Genomic DNA, 25,368 nt, shown 5'->3' on the forward strand with positions numbered 1-25,368 from the left:
GGAAAATGGTCAGTTTTCAAATGTTTTATTTTTGAACGTCAGTTCACATTTGTAGGTGGATCATCAGTGTTAGAGCTAAAATTAGCATGTTTAAAGTGATTTTCATGCTTCCAGGGGCTCGGGAAGTGAATTAAATACTATTTAGAGGCATTTATTGTTCAAGCAAAAACAGCTGATTTTTGACAAAAGAGATAACACCCCCCCATTACGTCATGCTTCAGAAATGTGGAAAATGGTCCGTTTTCAAATGTTTTATTTTTGAATGTCAGTTCACATTTGTAGGTGGATCATCAGTGTTAGAGCTAAAATTAGCATGTTAAAAAAGATTTTCATGCTTCCAGGGGCCCAAAACACAAGATTTATAGAATGGTTAAAAGTGCATGAAAATGGCCAATTTACTCACTGAGTTCTCAAAAAGGGTTTCTTCACCCCGGGAAGTAAATTAACACCTTGGCTGCTAGGCGTTTCCCCCCCCTGTGCTGACTTTTCATTTACTCCATGCTTCATGACGAGCTCAGCTCGTCATCAGCACAGCTCAACTGTGCATCATGACGAGCTGAGCTCGTCATGAGCATCGAAAGGGTTAAATACCATTTGGAGGCATTTAATGTTCAAGCAAAAACGGCTGATTTTCGACAAAAGAGATAACACCCCCCATTACGTCATGCTTCAGAAATGTGGAAAATGGTCCGTTTTCAAATGTTTTTTTTTAACGTCAGTTCACATTTGCTGGTGGATCATCAGTGTTAGAGCTAAAATTAGCATGTTTAAAGTGATTTTCATGCTTCCAAGGGCTCGGGAAGTGAATTAAATACTATTTAGAGGCATTTAATGTTCAAGCAAAAACAGTTGATTTTTGACAAAAGAGATAACACCCCCCCATTATGTCATGCTTCAGAAATGTGGAAAATGGTCCATTTTCAAATGTTTTATTTTTGAACGTCAGTTCACATTTGTAGGTGGATCATCAGTGTTAGAGGTAAAATTAGCATGTTTAAAAAGATTTTCATGCTTCCAGGGGCCCTAAACACAAGATTTATGGAATGGTTAAAAGTGCATGAAAATGGCCAATTTACTCACTCTGAGTTCTCAAAAAGGGTTTCTTCACCCCGGGAAGTTAATTAAATACCATTTGGAGGCATTTAATGTTCAAGCAAAAACGGCTGATTTTCGACAAAAGAGATAACACCCCCCATTACGTCATGCTTCAGAAATGTGGAAAATGGTCCGTTTTCAAATGTTTTATTTTTGAACGTCAGTTCACATTTGTAGGTGGATCATCAGTGTTAGAGCTAAAATTAGCATGTTTAAAGTGATTTTCATGCTTCCAGGGGCCCTAAACACAAGATTTATAGAATGGTTAAAAGTGCATGAAAATGGCCAATTTACTCACTCTGAGTTCTCAAAAAGGGTTTCTTCACCCCGGGAAGTAAATTAAATACCATTTGGAGGCCTTTAATGTTCAAGCAAAAACGGCTAATTTTCGACAAAAGAGATAACACCCCCCATTACGTCATGCTTCAGAAACGTGGAAAATTGTCCGTTTTCAAATGTTTTTTTTTTGAACGTCAGTTCACATTTGCTGGTGGATCATCAGTGTTAGAGCAAAAATTAGCATGTTTGAAGTGATTTTCATGCTTCCAGGGGCTCGGGAAGTGAATTAAATACTATTTGGAGGCATTTAATGTTCAAGCAAAAACGGCTGATTTTCGATAAAAGAGATTACACCCCCCCATTATGTCATGCTTCAGAAATGTGGAAAATGGTCCATTTTCAAATGTTTTATTTTTGAACGTCAGTTCACATTTGCAGGTGGATCATCAGTGTTAGAGCTAAAATTAGCATGTTTAAAGTGATTTTCATGCTTCCAGGGGCCCTAAACACAAGATTTATGGAATGGTTAAAAGTGCATGAAAATGGCCAATTTACTCACTCTGAGTTCTCAAAAAGGGTTTCTTCACCCCAGGAAGTAAATTAAATACCATTTGGAGGCATTTAATGTTCAAGCAAAAACGGCTAATTTTCGACAAAAGAGATAATACCCCCCCATTACGTCATGCTTCAGAAATGTGGAAAATGGTCCGTTTTCAAATGTTTTATTTTTGAACGTCAGTTCACATTTGCAGGTGGATCATCAGTGTTAGAGCTAAAATTAGCATGTTTAAAGTGATTTTCATGCTTCCTGGGGCTCCGGAAGTGAATTAAATACTATTTGGAGTCATTTAATGTTCAAGCAAAAACGGCTGATTTTCGACAAAAAAGATAACACCCCCCCCCATTACGTCATGCTTCAGAAATGTGGAAAATGGTCCGTTTTCAAATGTTTTATTTTTGAACGTCAGTTCACATTTGTAGGTGGATCATCAGTGTTAGAGCTAAAATTAGCATGTTTAAAGTGACTTTCATGCTTCCAGGGGCCCTAAACACAAGATTTATGGAATGGTTAAACGTGCATGAAAATGGCCAATTTACTCACTCTGAGTTCTCAAAAAGGGTTTCTTCACCCCGGGAAGTTAATTAAATACCATTTGGAGGCATTTAATGTTCAAGCAAAAACTGCTGATTTTCGACAAAAGACATAACACCCCCCCATTACGTCATGCTTCAGAAATGTGGAAAATGGTCCATTTTCAAATGTTTTATTTTTGAACGTCAGTTCACATTTGTAGGTGGATCATCAGTGTTAGAACTAAAATTAGCATGTTTAAAGTAATTTTCATGCTTCCAGGGGCTCGGGAAGTGAATTAAATACTATTTAGAGGCATTTATTGTTCAAGCAAAAACAGCTGATTTTTGACAAAAGAGATAACACTACCCCATTACGTCATGCTTCAGAAATGTGGAAAATGGTCCGTTTTCAAATGTTTTATTTTTGAACGTCAGTTCACATTTGTAGGTGGATCATCAGTGTTAGAGCTAAAATTAGCATGTTTAAAGTGATTTTCATGCTTCCAGGGGCCCTAAACACAAGAATTATGGAATGGTTAAAAGAGCATGAAAATGGCCAATTTACTCACTCGAGGTCTAAAAAAGGGTTTCTTCACCCCGGGAAGTTAATTAAATACCATTTGGAGGCATTTAATGTTCAAGCAAAAACGGCTGATTTTCGTCAAAAGAGATAACACCCCCCCATTACGTCATGCTTCAGAAATGGGGGAAATGGTCTGTTTTCAAATGTTTTATTTTTGAACGTCAGTTCACAATTGTAGGTGGATCATCAGTGTGAGAGCTAAAATTAGCATGTTTAAAGTGATTTTAATGCTTCCAGGGGCCCTAAACACAAGATTTATGGAATGGTTAAAAGTGCATGAAAATGGCCAATTTACTCACTCTGAGTTCTCAAAAAGGGTTTCTTCACCCCGGGAAGTTGATTAAATACCATTTGGAGGCATTTAATGTTCAAGCAAAAATAGCTGATTTTCGACAAAAGAGATAACACCCCCCCCCATTACGTCATGCTTCAGAAATGTGGGTAATGGTCCGTTTTCAAATGTTTTATTTTTGAACGTCAGTTCACATTTGTAGGTGGATCATCAGTGTTAGAGCTAAAATTAGCATGTTAAAAAAGATTTTCATGCTTCCAGGGGCCCAAAACACAAGATTTATAGAATGGTTAAAAGTGCATGAAAATGGCCAATTTACTCACTGAGTTCTCAAAAAGGGTTTCTTCACCCCGGGAAGTAAATTAACACCTTGGCTGCTAGGCGTTTCCCCCCCCCCTGTGCTGACTTTTCATTTACTCCATGCTTCATGACGAGCTCAGCTCGTCATCAGCACAGCTCAACTGTGCATCATGACGAGCTGAGCTCGTCATGAGCATCGAAAGGGTTAAATACCATTTGGAGGCATTTAATGTTCAAGCAAAAACGGCTGATTTTCGACAAAAGAGATAACACCCCCCATTACGTCATGCTTCAGAAATGTGGAAAATGGTCCGTTTTCAAATGTTTTTTTTTTAACGTCAGTTCACATTTGCTGGTGGATCATCAGTGTTAGAGCTAAAATTAGCATGTTTAAAAAGATTTTCATGCTTCCAGGGGCCCTAAACACAAGATTTATGGAATGGTTAAAAGTGCATGAAAATGGCCAATTTACTCACTCTGAGTTCTCAAAAAGGGTTTCTTCACCCCGGGAAGTAAATTAAATACCATTTGGAGGCCTTTAATGTTCAAGCAAAAACGGCTAATTTTCGACAAAAGAGATAACACCCCCCATTACGTCATGCTTCAGAAACGTGGAAAATTGTCCGTTTTCAAATGTTTTTTTTTTGAACGTCAGTTCACATTTGCTGGTGGATCATCAGTGTTAGAGCTAAAATTAGCATGTTTAAAGTGATTTTCATGCTTCCAGGGGCCCTAAACACAAGATTTATGGAATGGTTAAAAGTGCATGACAATGGCCAATTTACTCACTCCGAGTTCTCAAAAAGGGTTTATTCACCCCGGGGAGTTAATTAAATACCATTTGGAGGCATTTAATGTTCAAGCAAAAACGGCTGATTTTCGACAAAATAGATAACAACCCCCCATTACGTCATGCTTCAGAAATGTGGAAAATGGTCCGTTTTCAAATGTTTTATTTTTGAACGTCAGTTCACATTTGTAGGTGGATCATCAGTGTTAGAGCTAAAATTAGCATGTTTAAAGTGATTTTCATGCTTCCAGGGGCTTGGGAAGTGAATTAAATACTATTTAGAGGCATTTAATGTTCAAGCAAAAACAGTTGATTTTTGACAAAAGAGATAACACCCCCCCATTATGTCATGCTTCAGAAATGTGGAAAATGGTCATTTTCAAATGTTTTATTTTTGAACGTCAGTTCACATTTGTAGGTGGATCATCAGTGTTAGAGGTAAAATTAGCATGTTTAAAAAGATTTTCATGCTTCCAGGGGCCCAAAACACAAGATTTATGGAATGGTTAAAAGTGCATGAAAATGGCCAATTTACTCACTCTGAGTTCTCAAAAAGGGTTTCTTCACCCCGGGAAGTTAATTAAATACCATTTGGAGGCATTTAATGTTCAAGCAATAATGGCTGATTTTCGACAAAAGAGATTTCACCCCCCCCCATTATGTCATGCTTCAGAAATGTGGAAAATGGTCTGCTTTCAAATGTTTTAAACTTGAACGTCAGTTCACATTTGTAGGTGGATCATCAGTGTTAAAGCTAAAATTAGCATGTTTAAAGTGATTTTCATGCTTCCAGGGGCCCTAAACACAAGATTTATAGAATGGTTAAAAGTGCATGAAAATGGCCAATTTACTCACTCTGAGTTCTCAAAAAGGGTTTCTTCACCCCAGGAAGTAAATTAAATACCATTTGGAGGCATTTAATGTTCAAGCAAAAACGGCTAATTTTCGACAAAAGAGATAATACCCCCCCATTGCGTCATGCTTCAGAAATGTGGAAAATGGTCCGTTTTCAAATGTTTTATTTGTGAACGTCAGTTCACATTTGCAGGTGGATCATCAGTTTTAGAGCTAAAATTAGCATGTTTAAAGTGATTTTCATGCTTCCTGGGGCTCGGGAAGTGAATTAAATACTATGTGGAGGCATTTAATGTTCAAGCAAAAACAGCTGATTTTTGACAAAAGAGATAGCACCCCCACCATTACGTCATGCTTCAGAAATGTGGACAATGGTCCATTTTCAAATGTTTTATTTTTGAACGTCAGTTCACATTTGTAGGTGGATCATCAGTGTTAGAGCTAAAATTAGCATGTTTAAAGTGATTTTCATGATTCCAGGGGCCCTAAACACAAGATTTATGGAATGGTTAAAAGTGCATGAAAATGGCCAATTTACTCACTCTGAGTTCTCAAAAAGGGTTTCTTCACCCCGGGAAGTTAATTAAATGCCATTTGGAGGCATTTAATGTTCAAGCAATAATGGCTGATTTTCGACAAAAGAGATTTCACCCCCCCATTATGTCATGCTTCAGAAATGTGGAAAATGGTCCGCTTTCAAATGTTTTAATTTTGAACGTCAGTTCACATTTGTAGGTGGATCATCAGTGTTAGAGCTAAAATTAGCATGTTTAAAGTGATTTTCATGCTTCCAGGGGCTCGGGAAGTGAATTAATTACTATTTGGAGGCATTTAATGTTCAAGCAAAAACGGCAGATTTTCGACAAAATAGATAACACCCCCCATTACGTCATGCTTCAGAAATGATGGTCCATTTTCAAATGTTTTAATTTTGAACGTCAGTTCACATTTGTAGGTGGATCATCAGTGTGAGAGCTAAAATTAGCATGTTTAAAGTGATTTTCATGCTTCCAGGGGCTCGGGAAGTGAATTAAATACTATTTAGAGGCATTTAATGTTCAAGCAAAAACAGTTGATTTCTGACAAAAGAGATAACACCCCCCCATTATGTCATGCTTCAGAAATGTGGAAAATGGTCCATTTTCAAATGTTTTATTTTTGAACATCAGTTCACATTTGTAGGTGGATCATCATTGTTAGAGGTAAAATTTGCATGTTTAAAAAGATTTTCATGCTTCCAGGGGCCCAAAACACAAGATTTATGGAATGGTTAAAAGTGCATGAAAATGGCCAATTTACTCACTCTGAGTTCTCAAAAAGGGTTTCTTCACCCCGGGAAGTAAATTAAATACCATTTGGAGGCATTTAATGTTCAAGCAAAAACGGCTAATTTTCGACAAAAGAGATAACACCCCCCATTACGTCATGCTTCAGAAACGTGGAAAATTGTCCGTTTTCAAATGTTTTTTTTTTGAGCGTCAGTTCACATTTGTAGGTGGATCATCAGTGTTAGAGCTAAAATTAGCAAGTTTAAAGTGATTTTCATGCTTCCAGGGGCTCGGGAAGTGAATTAAATACTATTTAGAGGCATTTAATGTTCAAGCAAAAACAGCTGATTTTTGACAAAAGAGATAACTCTCCCCCATTACGTCATGCTTCAGAAATGTGGAAAATGGTCCGTTTTCAAATGTTTTATTTTTGAACGTCAGTTCACATTTGTAGGTGGATCATCAGTGTTAGAGCTAAAATTAGCATGTTTAAAGTGATTTTCATGCTTCAATTGGCCCTAAACACAAGATTTATGGAATCGTTAAAAGTGCATGAAAATGGCCTATTTACTCACTCTGAGTTCTCAAAAAGGGTTTCTTCACCCTGGGAAGTTAATTAAATACCATTTGGAGGCATTTAATGTTCAAGCAAAAACGGCTGATTTTCGACAAAATAGATAACACCCCCCATTACGTCATGCTTCAGAAATGTGGAAAATGGTCTGTTTTCAAATGTTTTATTTTTGAACTTCAGTTCACATTTGTAGGTGGATCATCAGTGTTTGAGCTAAAACTAGCATGTTTAAAGTGATTTTCATGCTTCCAGGGGCCCTAAACACAAGATTTATAAAATGGTTAAAAGTTATGTTATGTTATGTTAAGTGTTGCTTATAAAGCGCACTGACACCGGAGCTTCCTGGCGCTGGTAGACAGAACAGAGTGAGGAGAAGGTAGAGGTAACAGAATCTACGTGGGGGTAGGGAAAAGGTAAGTTTTTAGCATTTTCCTAAAGTTGAGAAAAGAGGAACAGGATTTGATAGAGAGAGGGAGGAGGTTCCAGAGCCTAGGGGCCAGCTGGGAGAACCGGCGTCCGCCGAATCTCTTAGTTTTGCTCCTGGGGATGATCAACAAGTCAAGGTGGGCGGATCGAAGATTACGTGTAGGACAGTAAGGGTGGATGGTAGATTTCAGGAAAACAGGGGAAGGGCAATGAAGTGCCTTGAAGGTAAGACAAGCTACCTTGAAGGCAGCCCTTCGCTCGACCGGGAGCCAATGCAAATTCATAAGCAAAGGTTTAGCTGATTGCCATCTGGGTGTTCCATGGATCAGGCGGGCAGCCTGGTTCTGGACGATTTAGAGGCGTTGAGTCAGGTATTGTGGTAGACCGTGATAGATGGCGTTGGAAAAATCCAGACGGGAAAGTACCAGCGAAATAACAGTTTGGGTGAGTGCTGCCGGGGGAAGAAAGTGGCGGATTTTGCGGATCCTCCGAAGTTGAAACATACAGGAGGAAACCACCGCTCCCACCTGAGCCCTGAGAGAAAGCTCGGTGTCGATGATGACACCTAGACTTTTTACTGTTTTTGCAGGGACGGGGGGGGGAGCCAAACTCTGGAGGCCAGAACTGTGGACCCCAGTAGGTGGAGCTGAGTCCAGGAAGTGCATGAAAATGGCCAATTTACTCACTCTGAGTTCTCAAAAAGGGTTTTGCCACCCCGGGAAGTAAATTAAATACCATTTGGAGGCATTTAATGTTCAAGCAAAAACGGCTGATTTTCGACAAAAGAGATAACACCCCCCATTACGTCATGCTTCAGAAATGTGGAAAATGGTCCGTTTTCAAATGTTTTATTTTTGAACGTCAGTTCACATTTGTAGGTGGATCATCAGTGTTAGAGCTAAAATTAGCATGTTTAAAGTGATTTTCATGCTTCCAGGGCCCCTAAACACTAGATTTGTGGAATGGTTAAAAGTGCATGAAAATGGCCAATTTACTCACTCTGAGTTCTCAAAAAGGGTGTCTTCACCCCAGGAAGTTAATTAAATACGATTTGGAGGCATTTAATGATCAAGCAAAAACAGCTGATTTTCGACAAAAGAGATAACACCCCCCCATTAAGTCATGCTTCAGAAATGTGGAAAATGGTCCGTTTTCAAATGTTTTATTTTTGAACGTCAGTTCACATTTGTAGGTGGATCATCAGTGTTAGAGCTAAAATTAGCATGTTTAAAGTGATTTTCATGCTTCCAAGGGCTCGGGAAGTGAATTAAATACTATTTAGAGGCATTTAATGTTCAAGCAAAAACAGTTGATTTTTGACAAAAGAGATAACACCCCCCCATTATGTCATGCTTCAGAAATGTGGAAAATGGTCCATTTTCAAATGTTTTATTTTTGAACGTCAGTTCACATTTGTAGGTGGATCATCAGTGTTAGAGGTAAAATTAGCATGTTTAAAAAGATTTTCATGCTTCCAGGGGCCCTAAACACAAGATTTATGGAATGGTTAAAAGTGCATGAAAATGGCCAATTTACTCACTCTGAGTTCTCAAAAAGGGTTTCTTCACCCCGGGAAGTAAATTAAATACCATTTGGAGGCCTTTAATGTTCAAGCAAAAACGGCTAATTTTCGACAAAAGAGATAACACCCCCCATTACGTCATGCTTCAGAAACGTGGAAAATTGTCCGTTTTCAAAAGGTTTTTTTTCTTTTAACGTCAGTTCACATTTGCTGGTGGATCATCAGTGTTAGAGCTAAAATTAGCATGTTTAAAGTGATTTTCATGCTTCCTGGGGCTCCGGAAGTGAATTAAATACTATTTGGAGTCATTTAATGTTCAAGCAAAAACGGCTGATTTTCGACAAAAAAGATAACACCCCCCCCCCATTACGTCATGCTTCAGAAATGTGGAAAATGGTCCGTTTTCAAATGTTTTATTTTTGAACGTCAGTTCACATTTGTAGGTGGATCATCAGTGTTAGAGCTAAAATTAGCATGTTTAAAGTGATTTTCATGCTTCCAGGGGCCCTAAACACAAGATTTATGGAATGGTTAAAAGTGCATGACAATGGCCAATTTACTCACTCCGAGTTCTCAAAAAGGGTTTATTCACCCCGGGGAGTTAATTAAATACCATTTGGAGGCATTTAATGTTCAAGCAAAAACGGCTGATTTTCGACAAAATAGATAACAACCCCCCATTACGTCATGCTTCAGAAATGTGGAAAATGGTCCGTTTTCAAATGTTTTATTTTTGAACGTCAGTTCACATTTGTAGGTGGATCATCAGTGTTAGAGCTAAAATTAGCATGTTTAAAGTGATTTTCATGCTTCCAGGGGCTTGGGAAGTGAATTAAATACTATTTAGAGGCATTTAATGTTCAAGCAAAAACAGTTGATTTTTGACAAAAGAGATAACACCCCCCAATTATGTCATGCTTCAGAAATGTGGAAAATGGTCATTTTCAAATGTTTTATTTTTGAATGTCAGTTCACATTTGTAGGTGGATCATCAGTGTTAGAGGTAAAATTAGCATGTTTAAAAAGATTTTCATGCTTCCAGGGGCCCAAAACACAAGATTTATGGAATGGTTAAAAGTGCATGAAAATGGCCAATTTACTCACTCTGAGTTCTCAAAAAGGGTTTCTTCACCCCGGGAAGTTAATTAAATACCATTTGGAGGCATTTAATGTTCAAGCAATAATGGCTGATTTTCGACAAAAGAGATTTCACCCCCCCCCCATTATGTCATGCTTCAGAAATGTGGAAAATGGTCTGCTTTCAAATGTTTTAAACTTGAACGTCAGTTCACATTTGTAGGTGGATCATCAGTGTTAGAGCTAAAATTAGCATGTTTAAAGTGATTTTCATGCTTCCAGGGGCCCTAAACACAAGATTTATAGAATGGTTAAAAGTGCATGAAAATGGCCAATTTACTCACTCTGAGTTCTCAAAAAGGGTTTCTTCACCCCAGGAAGTAAATTAAATACCATTTGGAGGCATTTAATGTTCAAGCAAAAACGGCTAATTTTCGACAAAAGAGATAATACCCCCCCATTGCGTCATGCTTCAGAAATGTGGAAAATGGTCCGTTTTCAAATGTTTTATTTGTGAACGTCAGTTCACATTTGCAGGTGGATCATCAGTTTTAGAGCTAAAATTAGCATGTTTAAAGTGATTTTCATGCTTCCTGGGGCTCGGGAAGTGAATTAAATACTATGTGGAGGCATTTAATGTTCAAGCAAAAACAGCTGATTTTTGACAAAAGAGATAGCACCCCCACCATTACGTCATGCTTCAGAAATGTGGACAATGGTCCATTTTCAAATGTTTTATTTTTGAACGTCAGTTCACATTTGTAGGTGGATCATCAGTGTTAGAGCTAAAATTAGCATGTTTAAAGTGATTTTCATGATTCCAGGGGCCCTAAACACAAGATTTATGGAATGGTTAAAAGTGCATGAAAATGGCCAATTTACTCACTCTGAGTTCTCAAAAAGGGTTTCTTCACCCCGGGAAGTTAATTAAATACCATTTGGAGGCATTTAATGTTCAAGCAATAATGGCTGATTTTCGACAAAAGAGATTTCACCCCCCCATTATGTCATGCTTCAGAAATGTGGAAAATGGTCCGCTTTCAAATGTTTTAATTTTGAACGTCAGTTCACATTTGTAGGTGGATCATCAGTGTTAGAGCTAAAATTAGCATGTTTAAAGTGATTTTCATGCTTCCAGGGGCTCGGGAAGTGAATTAATTACTATTTGGAGGCATTTAATGTTCAAGCAAAAACGGCTGATTTTCGACAAAATAGATAACACCCCCCCATTACGTCATGCTTCAGAAATGATGGTCCATTTTCAAATGTTTTAATTTTGAACGTCAGTTCACATTTGTAGGTGGATCATCAGTGTGAGAGCTAAAATTAGCATGTTTAAAGTGATTTTCATGCTTCCAGGGGCTCGGGAAGTGAATTAAATACTATTTAGAGGCATTTAATGTTCAAGCAAAAACAGTTGATTTCTGACAAAAGAGATAACACCCCCCCATTATGTCATGCTTCAGAAATGTGGAAAATGGTCCATTTTCAAATGTTTTATTTTTGAACATCAGTTCACATTTGTAGGTGGATCATCATTGTTAGAGGTAAAATTTGCATGTTTAAAAAGATTTTCATGCTTCCAGGGGCCCAAAACACAAGATTTATGGAATGGTTAAAAGTGCATGAAAATGGCCAATTTACTCACTCTGAGTTCTCAAAAAGGGTTTCTTCACCCCGGGAAGTAAATTAAATACCATTTGGAGGCATTTAATGTTCAAGCAAAAACGGCTAATTTTCGACAAAAGAGATAACACCCCCCATTACGTCATGCTTCAGAAACGTGGAAAATTGTCCGTTTTCAAATGGTTTTTTTTTGAGCGTCAGTTCACATTTGTAGGTGGATCATCAGTGTTAGAGCTAAAATTAGCATGTTTAAAGTGATTTTCATGCTTCCAGGGGCCCTAAACACAAGATTTATAGAATGGTTAAAAGTGCATGAAAATGGCCAATTTACTCACTCTGAGTTCTCAAAAAGGGTTTCTTCACCCCGGGAAGTAAATTAAATACCATTTGGAGGCATTTAATGTTCAAGCAAAAACGGCTAATTTTCGACAAAAGAGATAACACCCCCCGTTACGTCATGCTTCAGAAATGTGGAAAATGGTCCGTTTTCAAATGTTTTATTTTTGAACGTCAGTTCACATTTGTAGGTGGATCATCAGTGTTAGAGCTAAAATTAGCAAGTTTAAAGTGATTTTCATGCTTCCAGGGGCTCGGGAAGTGAATTAAATACTATTTAGAGGCATTTAATGTTCAAGCAAAAACAGCTGATTTTTGACAAAAGAGATAACTCTCCCCCATTACGTCATGCTTCAGAAATGTGGAAAATGGTCCATTTTCAAATGTTTTATTTTTGAACGTCAGTTCACATTTGTAGGTGGATCATCAGTGTTAGAGCTAAAATTAGCATGTTTAAAGTGATTTTCATGCTTCAATTGGCCCTAAACACAAGATTTATGGAATCGTTAAAAGTGCATGAAAATGGCCTATTTACTCACTCTGAGTTCTCAAAAAGGGTTTCTTCACCCTGGGAAGTTAATTTAATACCATTTGGAGGCATTTAATGTTCAAGCAAAAACGGCTGATTTTCGACAAAAGAGATAACACCCCCCATTACGTCATGCTTCAGAAATGTGGAAAATGGTCTGTTTTCAAATGTTTTATTTTTGAACTTCAGTTCACATTTGTAGGTGGATCATCAGTGTTTGAGCTAAAACTAGTATGTTTAAAGTGATTTTCATGCTTCCAGGGGCCCTAAACACAAGATTTATAAAATGGTTAAAAGTTATGTTATGTTATGTTAAGTGTTGCTTATAAAGCGCACTGACACCGGAGCTTCCTGGCGCTGGTAGACAGAACAGAGTGAGGAGAAGGTAGAGGTAACAGAATCTACGTGGGGGTAGGGAAAAGGTAAGTTTTTAGCATTTTCCTAAAGTTGAGAAAAGAGGAACAGGATTTGATAGAGAGAGGGAGGAGGTTCCAGAGCCTAGGGGCCAGCTGGGAGAACCGGCGTCCGCCGAATCTCTTAGTTTTGCTCCTGGGGATGATCAACAAGTCAATGTGGGCGGATCGAAGATTACGTGTAGGACAGTAAGGGTGGATGGTAGATTTCAGGAAAACAGGGGAAGGGCAATGAAGTGCCTTGAAGGTAAGACAAGCTACCTTGAAGGCAGCCCTTCGCTCGACCGGGAGCCAATGCAAATTCATAAGCAAAGGTTTAGCTGATTGCCATCTGGGTGTTCCATGGATCAGGCGGGCAGCCTGGTTCTGGACGATTTGGAGGCGTTGAGTCAGGTATTGTGGTAGACCGTGATAGATGGCGTTGGAAAAATCCAGACGGGAAAGTACCAGCGAAATAACAGTTTGGGTGAGTGCTGCCGGGGGAAGAAAGTGGCGGATTTTGCGGATCCTCCGAAGTTGAAACATACAGGAGGAAACCACCGCTCCCACCTGAGCCCTGAGAGAAAGCTCGGTGTCGATGATGACACCTAGACTTTTTACTGTTTTTGCAGGGACGGGGGGGGGGAGCCAAACTCTGGAGGCCAGAACTGTGGACCCCAGTAGGTGGAGCTGAGTCCAGGAAGTGCATGAAAATGGCCAATTTACTCACTCTGAGTTCTCAAAAAGGGTTTCGCCACCCCGGGAAGTAAATTAAATACCATTTGGAGGCATTTAATGTTCAAGCAAAAACGGCTGATTTTCGACAAAAGAGATAACACCCCCCCATTACGTCATGCTTCAGAAATGTGGAAAATGGTCCGTTTTCAAATGTTTTATTTTTGAACGTCAGTTCACATTTGTAGGTGGATCATCAGTGTTAGAGCTAAAATTAGCATGTTTAAAGTGATTTTCATGCTTCCAGGGCCCCTAAACACTAGATTTGTGGAATGGTTAAAAGTGCATGAAAATGGCCAATTTACTCACTCTGAGTTCTCAAAAAGGGTGTCTTCACCCCAGGAAGTTAATTAAATACGATTTGGAGGCATTTAATGATCAAGCAAAAACAGCTGATTTTCGACAAAAGAGATAACACCCCCCCATTACGTCATGCTTCAGAAATGTGGAAAATGGTCCGTTTTCAAATGTTTTATTTTTGAACGTCAGTTCACATTTGTAGGTGGATCATCAGTGTTAGAGCTAAAATTAGCATGTTTAAAGTGATTTTCATGCTTCGAGGGGCTCGGGAAGTGAATTAAATACCATTTGGAGGCATTTAATGTTCAAGCAAAAACGGCTGATTTTCGACAAAATAGATAACACCCCCCATTACGTCATGCTTCAGAAATGTGGAAAATGGTCCGTTTTCAAATGTTTTAATTTTGAATGTCAGTTCACATTTGTAGGTGGATCATCAGTGTTAGAGCTAAAATTAGCATGTTTAAAGTGATTTTCATGCTTCCAAGGGCTCGGGAAGTGAATTAAATACTATTTAGAGGCATTTAATGTTCAAGCAAAAACAGTTGATTTTTGACAAAAGAGATAACACCTCCCAATACGTCATGCTTCAGAAATGTGGAAAATGGTCCATTTTCAAATGTTTTATTTTTGAACGTCAGTTCACATTTGTAGGTGGATCATCAGTGTTAGAGCTAAAATTAGCATGTTTAAAGTGATTTTCATGCTTCCAGGGGCCCTAAACACAAGATTTATAGAATGGTTAAAAGTGCATGAAAATGGCCAATTTACTCACTCTGAGTTCTCAAAAAGGGTTTCTTCACCCCGGGAAGTTAATTTAATACCATTTGGAGGCATTTAATGTTCAAGCAAAAACGGCTGATTTTCGACAAAAGAGATTTCACCCCCCCCCATTATGTCATGCTTCAGAAATGTGGAAAATGGTCCGTTTTCAAATGTTTTAATTTTGAACGTCAGTTCACATTTGTAGGTGGATCATCAGTGTTAGAGCTAAAATTAGCATGTTTAAAGTGATTTTCATGCTTCCAGGGGCCCTAAACACAAGATTTATAGAATGGTTAAAAGTGCATGAAAATGGCCAATTTACTCACTCTGAGTTCTCAAAAAGGGTTTCTTCACCCTGGGAAGTACATTAAATACCATTTGGAGGAATTTAATGTTCAAGCAAAAACGGCTGATTTTTGACAAAAGAGATAACACCCCCCATTACGTCATGCTTCAGAAATGTGGAAAATGGTCAGTTTTCAAATGTTTTATTTTTGTTTTTTTTTTAAACTCTTTTTATTTTTTTTTCCAATGGCAGAGGCAGAACAAATACAGGGATGTAACAAGATACAGCAAAAAAGAAAAATAAGGCAATGACACTCAATAGTAAAGTTCGAAACAAACATATAACTCAGATACTATTTCCTGAAGATATAATCATGGTTGAATTAAATCCAATTATCGATAGGGAGCCATACCTTCCTAGCAAATAACTTTTTTCTTCGTCCTTTCAATTTATAAACTGCATTGTCCATTCGGTACGTGTCTAGTAGCTTACCTAACCATTGTTCAAATGATGGTGGATCAGCATCTAGCCATCTTGAAGTTATACAGAAACGATAGATAGACATTCCAATGAAGAAAAAAAGCTCTTGATCAACAGATAAACTCTCGGATGGGAAATATAAACCAAAGATAGTGACAGAAGGGCATAGTTTGATATTAACATCAAGCAAATTGGTCAAAAAGTTCTCAATCTTATTTTTATATACACTAAGTTTAGGACAACTAAAGAACATATGGCATGAATCAGCTGCTAGAATCCCACACCGGCTACAGTTGATACCTTTCGTAGCGTTCCATTTAGCAAGTTTAGCAGGTGTGTAATACAAATCCAGAGAGGCCATATAGTGTTGGCTTTTAAGAGAACTATTAATTAATACTGTATTACTAATCTCAAATGCCCTTGCCAAATCAATCCCTTCTATAGACAGTTTCCTCTCCCACTTCTGGGCTTGTTGAGCGAGGTCATCGTGCAGCCTGTTAATCATTAACTGATATAATGTACCAATACGGGCACCCTTCCTACCACTCTCCAAGATATCATTAGACTCCATTTCATCACTATAAAGAAGGTTTTTCTTTTCCAAAAAGCTGCGAATTTGTAGATACTTAAAAAAATCATTTCTAGAAAGACCAAATGTGACTTGGAGTTTGGAGAATGACATTAAAATCCCATCTAAGTACATTTGCCCTATTGAGTGAATCGGTCCCAAACAAAGTCGAGAAATAGGGGTGCTTAGAGGAATCCCAGAAGTTGGAATGTTACAGCATATAGGTGTATAGAAATTATATTTAGAAATAATCCGCAACGCTTTATTCATCTGTCTCCAAGCCAGAAATGCAGAAAGAAAGATCTTAAATTTCGTTTTTTTGTAATAGCTCTGCTCCGTAAAAATCAGTAGCGATTGACACGCATGATCACCCATAAGCATTTCAAAAATAGATGGGGCCTTCCAAATTTCGTTGGCATGATCGTGGAATAATAAAAATTTGATAGTTTTAAGAGTAATGGCCCAATAATATATTCTGAGATTCGGGAATCCTAACCCCGCACGTCCTTGCGGAAGAGTACACCACTTAAGAGATCTTCTAGATCGACGATGCCCCCATAAAAATCTAGACAGCATCCTATCTATTTTATTGAAGAGAGACATAGAAAAGAATAGGGGAATAGTACGAAAAAAATAAAGAAATTTTGGGAAAATTAGCATCTTAATGACATTGGTCCGTCCAAATAAAGATAAATGTAAGTTGTTTAACCGTTCCAAGGTCCTATTGGTAGATAAGAGTAGAGGGTCCAAGTTTAATCCAACGATATCATCTATTTTAGAGGATAAAGTTACCCCAAGGTATATAGCGGTGGTATTAATTGGGAGATCAGTGGGTGTACCTGTCTTAGAATGTATGATTTGGGTTTTTGAAACATTCAATTTATACCCAGAAAATTTGCCAAATTCACTAGCAACTTCGATTATTTTAGGTAAAGCAGTGGATGAATCAGGGGTTACAATGGCCACGTCGTCTGCGTATGCTAAAACTTTGTGATCTATTTCCTGGAGTCGGATTGGGAGAATGCCAGGTTCTGTAATTAATCTGTTCAAATAAGGTTCTAAATAAAGTGCAAATAAAAGTGGAGAGCAGGGGCACCCTTGTCTGGTCCCCCTAGTAATAGAAAATGATCTGGAAATGTCAGTACCTAGTCTTATTACTCCTTTTGCATTGAAATAAAGTGACTGTACAGCCTTAATAAATTGTGATGGAAAACCCTTCCATTCTAACACTGACCAAAGGAACCCCCAGTCTACTCTGTCGAACGCTTTTTCAGCATCGAGTAAAATCACTCCGACTGGGGATTCCTTTGCTTGGGCCCAATCCAGCAGTGCAATAACACGTTTAACGTGATCTGTAGTATCCCTATGTTTGATAAACCCGTGTTGAATGTGAGAGACCAGACCAGCCATGACATTATTTAACCTATTGGCAAGAATTTTGGAATATATCTTGCTGTCTGCCGTGATGAGGGAAATGGGGCGATACGAACCAAGTTCCTTTGGGTCCTTGTTCTTTTTTACAAAAACAACTATGATAGCAGTCGACCAGGAATCAGGAGGTTTATCTTGAAATGCTACGTTAAAAATTTTTAGTAATTCTGTCTTCAGCAGATGTCTGAACGTCCGATAAAATTCGAGGGGGATCTGATCGGACCCCATGGCTTTGCCGGCAGCTAGGCTCAGAATAGCCTCTTCAATCTCTTCCCAGCTTATTGGCCTAGCAAAGAGATCGACATCATCTGTACGCAATGACAGTTGATCGGAGTTTTGGAGATAGTTTATAGGATTAAGAGTCTTATCAACTTCGTTATTATAGTCATTATATAATGTCTTATAGAAACCATGAAATGCGTCTAATATCCCTGCCTTATTCTCTTGAAGGACCCCATTAATATCTTTGATGCATTGTATCTCATTAAAAGAAGATTTTTGACGTAAACGCTGTGCTAAAACTTTTCCCGTACGTTCACTAAGTTCATAGCGTTCTGTTCTGTGTTGTTTAAATTTTATGGCTATTTCTTCAGCAATATGTGTACGGAGTCCTGCACGTTCAGTAGTTAGTCGAGTTTGTGCATCCTCTATATTGACATTATTTTTACAGGCGGTGGATAATTCAAACTCTGCCAGCCTAACCTTATTTAGCCTATCCTTAAAGTCTTTTTGATTTTTTTGCCTTCTATAATTAGCGAAACTAATAGTCTCCCCCCGTACAACGGATTTAAAAGAATCCCAGACTACCTGTGGAGAGGCAGAATCATTATTTATAGAAAAATAATCTTTGATAATAGTGACCATGGACTGGAGGTACTCTTCGTCCAATAATAAGCTCCTCTGAAATGACCAAGATCTATTTAAGCTTTGATGATCCGTAGGGAATTGAATCTCCGCGATGATGGGATTATGGTCCGAAATAACCTGCGGTAGTATTTCAATACGGGTTTGCTCCAGAAAAACCGAAGAAACAAAAAAATAATCTAGACGGACAAATTTTCGGTGGGGGGTGGAGAAGAAAGTATAACCGGGGTCATTGCAATGAAACTTATTCCAAACATCGGTTAACCCGTTACACAATACCAGATCTCTTAAAGCTTTATACGCTTGAATCTTACGACCCGTATATCTGTTTCCTAGTTTAATATCCCAATTGGCTGGTATATGAATATTGAGATCCCCACACACTATAATCGGTTGTGTCCAAGTAGATAGCTCTGTGTTAATGAGGTTAAATAATTCAGCATCATCCAAATTTGGGCCATACAGACAACATAGAGTAAATCTACAGCTACCAATTTTTAATTCCGCAAGCCCCCATCTCCCCCATTTATCGGAAGATGTTTTAACGCACTTCCCTACTCCCTTTCGCATACAAATAGCAACACCTCTCTTGATACCCATTTGCTTAGATGAAATCAGAACTTCTAATCCAAGATTATTCAGGAGAGAGCGTTTGTCCCATGAAATATGGGTTTCCTGAACACATAACAAGTCAATATTCAGAGTTTGTAACATTGTACGAAACATAGCTATCTTCTTTAAATCATTAAGACCATTAATATTGATAGTGCATATTCTCAACCTTTTATACATTTCAGAAACAATATGAAAAAACGATTGTTGCTCATCATCATAAACATTTGCTCCCCTACATTAGACTTTGTATGCCTTATAGCCATCACTGTATTGAACATCTCGGCCTTAGTAGCCATCCCTGTATTGAACACCTCAGCCATACACCCCCACCACCACCCGTTGCCCATTCCCACCCCCACCCTGAACCCCAGAACCCCTCCCCCCACCCTCCCCACTATAGGAGGCACAGGAACCATCAGTTCCTGAAAAATATGGATGCCGTGTCCCTGGCTCCTAGCATCTTTACCAAAGAAAGAAAGAAAATGAGAACGGAAAAGAAAACAGGAGAGAAGGAGTACTCAAAATTCAGACAGATTCAGACAAAGAATGAGAAGGAGTATAAAAAACGTTTAGGAACTAAATAGATAGGAGTCCTGCATTAGGATGAGAATTATTACTAAGTATAGTTCCTAAGCATATACTCTGAAATTTACATAAAGCACGTCTAAGCTCATCCAAATCGTTCAAAGAGAGTCTAGATACTCCTTAGCTTTAGTTGTTGAGATGAAAAATGTTGTTTGGCCTTTAAATATAGTTTTAAGTTTTGCGGGGCCTTGAAGAAATACTGCTACTTCCTTCTTCTGAAAGTCAGGGATTAATTGCTTCAAATGCCAGCGTTGGGCCACAGTAGCTTGGCAGTAGTCTGGTCGCACGAAAAACTGAATACCAAGACCATCCGCTTTCTTATCTGGTCTTGCATTGACAAAGATAGCTTCACGAGCAAGAAAATTATTAAATGAAACCAAAATGGCCCTGGGATAGCTTTCTTGACCTTGTCGCGGTTTCCTTGCGGTAAAAGGGAATCGGTGAGCTCGTTGTATCTCCCGGGCCCAATCCCAATCGGTGATTTCTGGGAAAGCATCACCTAATAGATTAATAATAAACCGCCTCGGGTCACCTCCTTCTTTGTTTTCAGGGATTCCCAAGAAACGCAAGTTGCTTCTGCGGGCCTGATTTTCCAAGCTGGCTAGCTTATCAGATAGATCATTTTTTTGTGTTTTAAAGTCTCCTACTTCTTGTCGTTGAGCCATACATTCCTCTTCCAGCACGGCTATCCTGGCCTCTGCTTCAGTGACCCTGTCCGCAGTCTCTGAACATAGTTTAATTGCACGGCGTACTGCATTTTTGACTTTGGCACATGTCATTTGCGTGCGTTGATTCTCGGCCTTACTTTCTGCCCGATGAGTCATCATAGTGTCAAATATCGTTTTCAATGTTATCTCTTCATTATTATCTGATGGTAAAATTGGGTCGGGTGAGCCATTATGATTAGGACCGAGAGTATCGTCAGCAGCAGAAGCAGTAGCTGCTAAGTCGGGAGATAGAGAATTCACATCATTTGATGGCCTGAGAGTAGTCTCTTTACTCACTGCGCGAGAGGATCTTTTCTTCTTCGGCCTCTTTTTAATGATGGTAGCTGCATTTGCATTGTCAGGGCTGAGGCTACTCTCTCCGGCGGAAGATAAGCTCTCACAGCTGATGTCTGCCCACTCTTTATTTGCACCTGTTGCTTCATCAGATGAAAAATCTGAGAGAGAATAAAAGTTTTCAGGAAGTTCCTGATTATACTGCTGCGAAATAGTTTCTGTTTCAGCTCGCAGATCACTAGATAGGTCGTTTGATACCAAAGATAATGATGGAAGTGAGCATGACCGATTGGAAATGGCTCCACCGGGAACTGCAATTCCCATAATGCCCTTCCTCAAAGAGTCAGTCGGTATCGGAGCCGTTATCACATTAGAAGAAATATTAGTTTTGTTCTGAATACCGCTGCAAATAGATGGTTGACAGGAGAGCTGAGCAGTTGTTGAATCAGTGCTTTGATTATCCATGCTTGCATTATCGGTGCCATTGTCTAATATTTTCTTTTTAGCGGCATGTTTCTCAAACAAGTCTGGCAATGTTTGTAATACATTGGATTTAGTAGCAACCCCCTTATTGGAGCTCTTACCCGGTTTTGTGGTAATCTTGCCAGAAATCAGTGGTGCTGCCTCTGCCATCGCGACCTCCACGCTCACTTGTTCCACGTCCTTCAGCTTAGACCCAATATCGTTTTTCTTGCTGCTACGTGTTGCAATGGAAGGGGGAAGCGGCGTCCTCTTTTTCTTTCGTGAACCCCCTCTGCCAGGAAAAACGCTCCTCTGTACCCAGCAGAGACAGAGCGTAGCGCGCCACAGCGGAGACCGCCGTCGGAGCTCTGAAAAATTTAGAAGCATTCGTGAACACCGCCTGTCACGAGGATAGTTTGTTGCAAGTGATAGTTTGTAGCAGTTTGTAGCAGCCTGTTAGAACTATATATAATGCAGCGTAGTTCACTTGTCTTCCAGCAATATTCGCCGGTTTGAAATCCTTTTTGTTCCAAACAGAACGCCTCTCAGTCGCTGAAAGCACTGATTCAAGTCCCGTAGGTAGTGGGCGGAAGTGGACAACGCCTCTCAGCCGCTCAGCTTCTCAGCCTCTCGATCTCCGCACAGCTCCGGGGCAGCCTCTGCAAACAGCGGAAAACAGCGGTAAACAAACGGTAAATGCTCCGTCCAGCTAGCCGGGATCATGCTGACTGCAGATATCCAGGTAAGGTGCACCGCTGATTTTTAAAAGCGGAATATCCCTCTTCCCTTCTCTTCCCTGCACATCAAAACGCCAGGAGCGAGGGAGCTAGCTGCCTACACAGCCTTCCCCACGGCAGCCATCTTGCCTCCCAAATGTTTTATTTTTGAACGTCAGTTCACATTTTTAGGTGGATCATCAGTGTTAGAGCTAAAATTAATATGTTTGAAGTGATTTTCATGCTTCCAGGGGCCCTAGACACAAGAATTATGGAATGGTTAAAAGAGCATGAAAATGGCCAATTTACTCACTCTGAGGTCTAAAAAAGGGTTTCTTCACCCCGGGAAGTTAATTGAATACCATTTGGAGGCATTTAATGTTCAAGCAAAAACGGCTGATTTTCGTCAAAAGAGATAACACCCCCCCATTACGTCATGCTTCAGAAATGTGGAAAATGGTCCGTTTTCAAATGTTTTATTTTTGAACGTAAGTTCACATTTGTAGGTGGATTATCAGTGTTAGAGCTAAAATTAGCATGTTTAAAGTGATTTTCATGCTTCCAGGGGCCCTAAACACAAGATTTATGGAATGATTAAAAGTGCCTGAAAATGGCCAATTTACTCACTCTGAGTTCTCAAAAAGGGGTTCTTCACCCCGGGAAGTTAATTAAATACTATTTGGAGGCATTTAATGTTCAAGCAAAAACGGCTGATTTTCGACAAAAGAGATAACACCCCCCATTAAGTCATGCTTCAGAAATGCGGAAAATGGTCAGTTTTCAAATGTTTTATTTTTGAACGTCAGTTCACATTTGTAGGTGGATCATCAGTGTTAGAGCTAAAATTAGCATGTTTAAAGTGATTTTCATGCTTCCAGGGGCTCAGGAAGTGAATTAAATACCATTTAGAGGCATTTAATGTTCAAGCAAAAACAGTTGATTTTTGACAAAAGAGATAACACCCCCCCATTACGTCATGCTTCAAAATGTGGAAAATGGTCCGTTTTCAAATGTTTTATTTTTGAACGTCAGTTCACATTTGTAGGTGGATCATCAGTGTTAGAGCTAAAATTAGCATGTTTAAAGTGATTTTCATGCTTACAGGGGCCCTAAACACAAGATTTATGGAATGGTTAAAAGTGCATGAAAATGGCCAATTTACTCACTCTGAGTTCTCAAAAAGGGTTTCTTCACCCCGGGAAGTAAATTAACACCTTGGCTGCTAGGCGTTTCCCCCCCCCGTGCTGACTTTTCATTTACTCCATGCTTCATGACGAGCTCAGCTCGTCATCAGCACAGCTCAACTGTGCATCATGACGAGCTGAGCTCGTCATGAGCATCGAAAGGGTTAAATACCATTTGGAGGCATTTAATGTTCAAGCAAAAACGGCTGATTTTCGACAAAAGAGATAACACCCCCATTACGTCATGCTTCAGAAATGTGGAAAATGGTCCGTTTTCAAATGTTTTTTTTTTAACGTCAGTTCACATTTGCTGGTGGATCATCAGTGTTAGAGCTAAAATTAGCATGTTTAAAGTGATTTTCATGCTTCCAAGGGCTTGGGAAGTGAATTAAATACTATTTAGAGGCATTTAATGTTCAAGCAAAAACAGTTGATTTTTGACAAAAGAGATAACACCCCCCATTATGTCATGCTTCAGAAATGTGGAAAATGTTCCATTTTCAAATGTTTTATTTTTGAAAGTCAGTTCACATTTGTAGGTGGATCATCAGTGTTAGAGGTAAAATTAGCATGTTTAAAAAGATTTTCATGCTTCCAGGGGCCCAAAACACAAGATTTATGTAATGGTTAAAAGTGCATGAAAATGGCCAATTTACTCACTCTGAGTTCTCAAAAAGGGTTTCTTCACCCCGGGAAGTGAATTAAATACCATTTGGAGGCATTTAATGTTCAAGCAAAAACGGCTGATTTTCAATAAAAGAGATTACACCCCCCATTACGTCATGCTTCAGAAATGTGGAAAATGGTCCGTTTTCAAATGTTTTATTTTTGAACGTCAGTTCACATTTGCAGGTGGATCATCAGTGTTAGAGCTAAAATTAGCATGTTTAAAGTGATTTTCATGCTTCCAGGGGCCCTAAACACAAGATTTATGGAATGGTTAAAAGTGCATGAAAATGGCCAATTTACTCACTCTGAGTTCTCAAAAAGGGTTTCTTCACCCCAGAAAGTAAATTAAATACCATTTGGAGGCATTTAATGTTCAAGCAAAAACGGCTAATTTTCGACAAAAAAGATAACACCCCCCCCCATTACGTCATGCTTCAGAAATGTGGAAAATGGTCGTTTTCAAATGTTTTATTTTTGAACGTCAGTTCATATTTGTAGGTGGATCATCAGTGTTAGAGCTAAAATTAGCATGTTTAAAGTGATTTTCATGCTTCCTGGGGCCCTAAACACAAGATTTATGGAATGGTTAAAAGTGCATGACAATGGCCAATTTACTCACTCCGAGTTCTCAAAAAGGGTTTATTCACCCCGGGGAGTTAATTAAATACCATTTGGAGGCATTTAATGTTCAAGCAAAAACGGCTGATTTTCGACAAAATAGATAACAACCCCCCATTACGTCATGCTTCAGAAATGTGGAAAATGGTCCGTTTTCAAATGTTTTATTTTTGAACGTCAGTTCACATTTGTAGGTGGATCATCAGTGTTAGAGCTAAAATTAGCATGTTTAAAGTGATTTTCATGCTTCCAGGGGCTCGGGAAGTGAATTAAATACTATTTAGATGCATTTAATGTTCAAGCAAAAACAGTTGATTTTTAACAAAAGAGATAACACCCCCCCATTATGTCATGCTTCAGAAATGTGGAAAATGGTCCATTTTCAAATGTTTTATTTTTGAACGTCAGTTCACATTTGTAGGTGGATCATCAGTGTTAGAGCTAAAATTAGCATGTTTAAAGTGATTTTCATGCATCCAGGGGCCCTAAACACAAGATTTATGGAATGGTTAAAAGTGCATGAAAATGGCCAATTTACTCACTCTGAGTTCTCAAAAAGGGTTTCTTCACCCCAGGAAGTTAATTAAATACCATTTGGAGGCATTTAATGTTCAAGCAATAATGGCTGATTTTTGACAAAAGAGATTTCACCCCCCCATTATGTCATGCTTCAGAAATGTGGAAAATGGTCTGCTTTCAAATGTTTTAATTTTAAACGTCAGTTCACATTTGTAGGTGGATCATCAGTGTTAGAGCTAAAATTAGCATGTTTAAAGTGATTTTCATGCTTCCAGGGGCCCTAAACACAAGATTTATAGAATGGTTAAAAGTGCATGAAAATGGCAAATTTACTCACTTTGAGTTCTCAAAAAGGGTTTCTTCACCCCAGGAAGTACATTAAATACCATTTGGAGGCATTTAATGTTCAAGCAAAAACGGCTAATTTTCGACAAAAGAGAAAATACCCCCCCATTACGTCATGCTTCAGAAATGTGGAAAATGGTCCGCTTTCAAATGTTTTATTTGTGAACGTCAGTTCACATTTGCAGGTGGATCATCAGTGTTAGAGCT

Source organism: Lissotriton vulgaris, chromosome 8 (assembly GCF_964263255.1).
Source record: "Lissotriton vulgaris chromosome 8, aLisVul1.2, whole genome shotgun sequence".
Lineage (NCBI taxonomy): Eukaryota > Metazoa > Chordata > Amphibia > Caudata > Salamandridae > Lissotriton > Lissotriton vulgaris.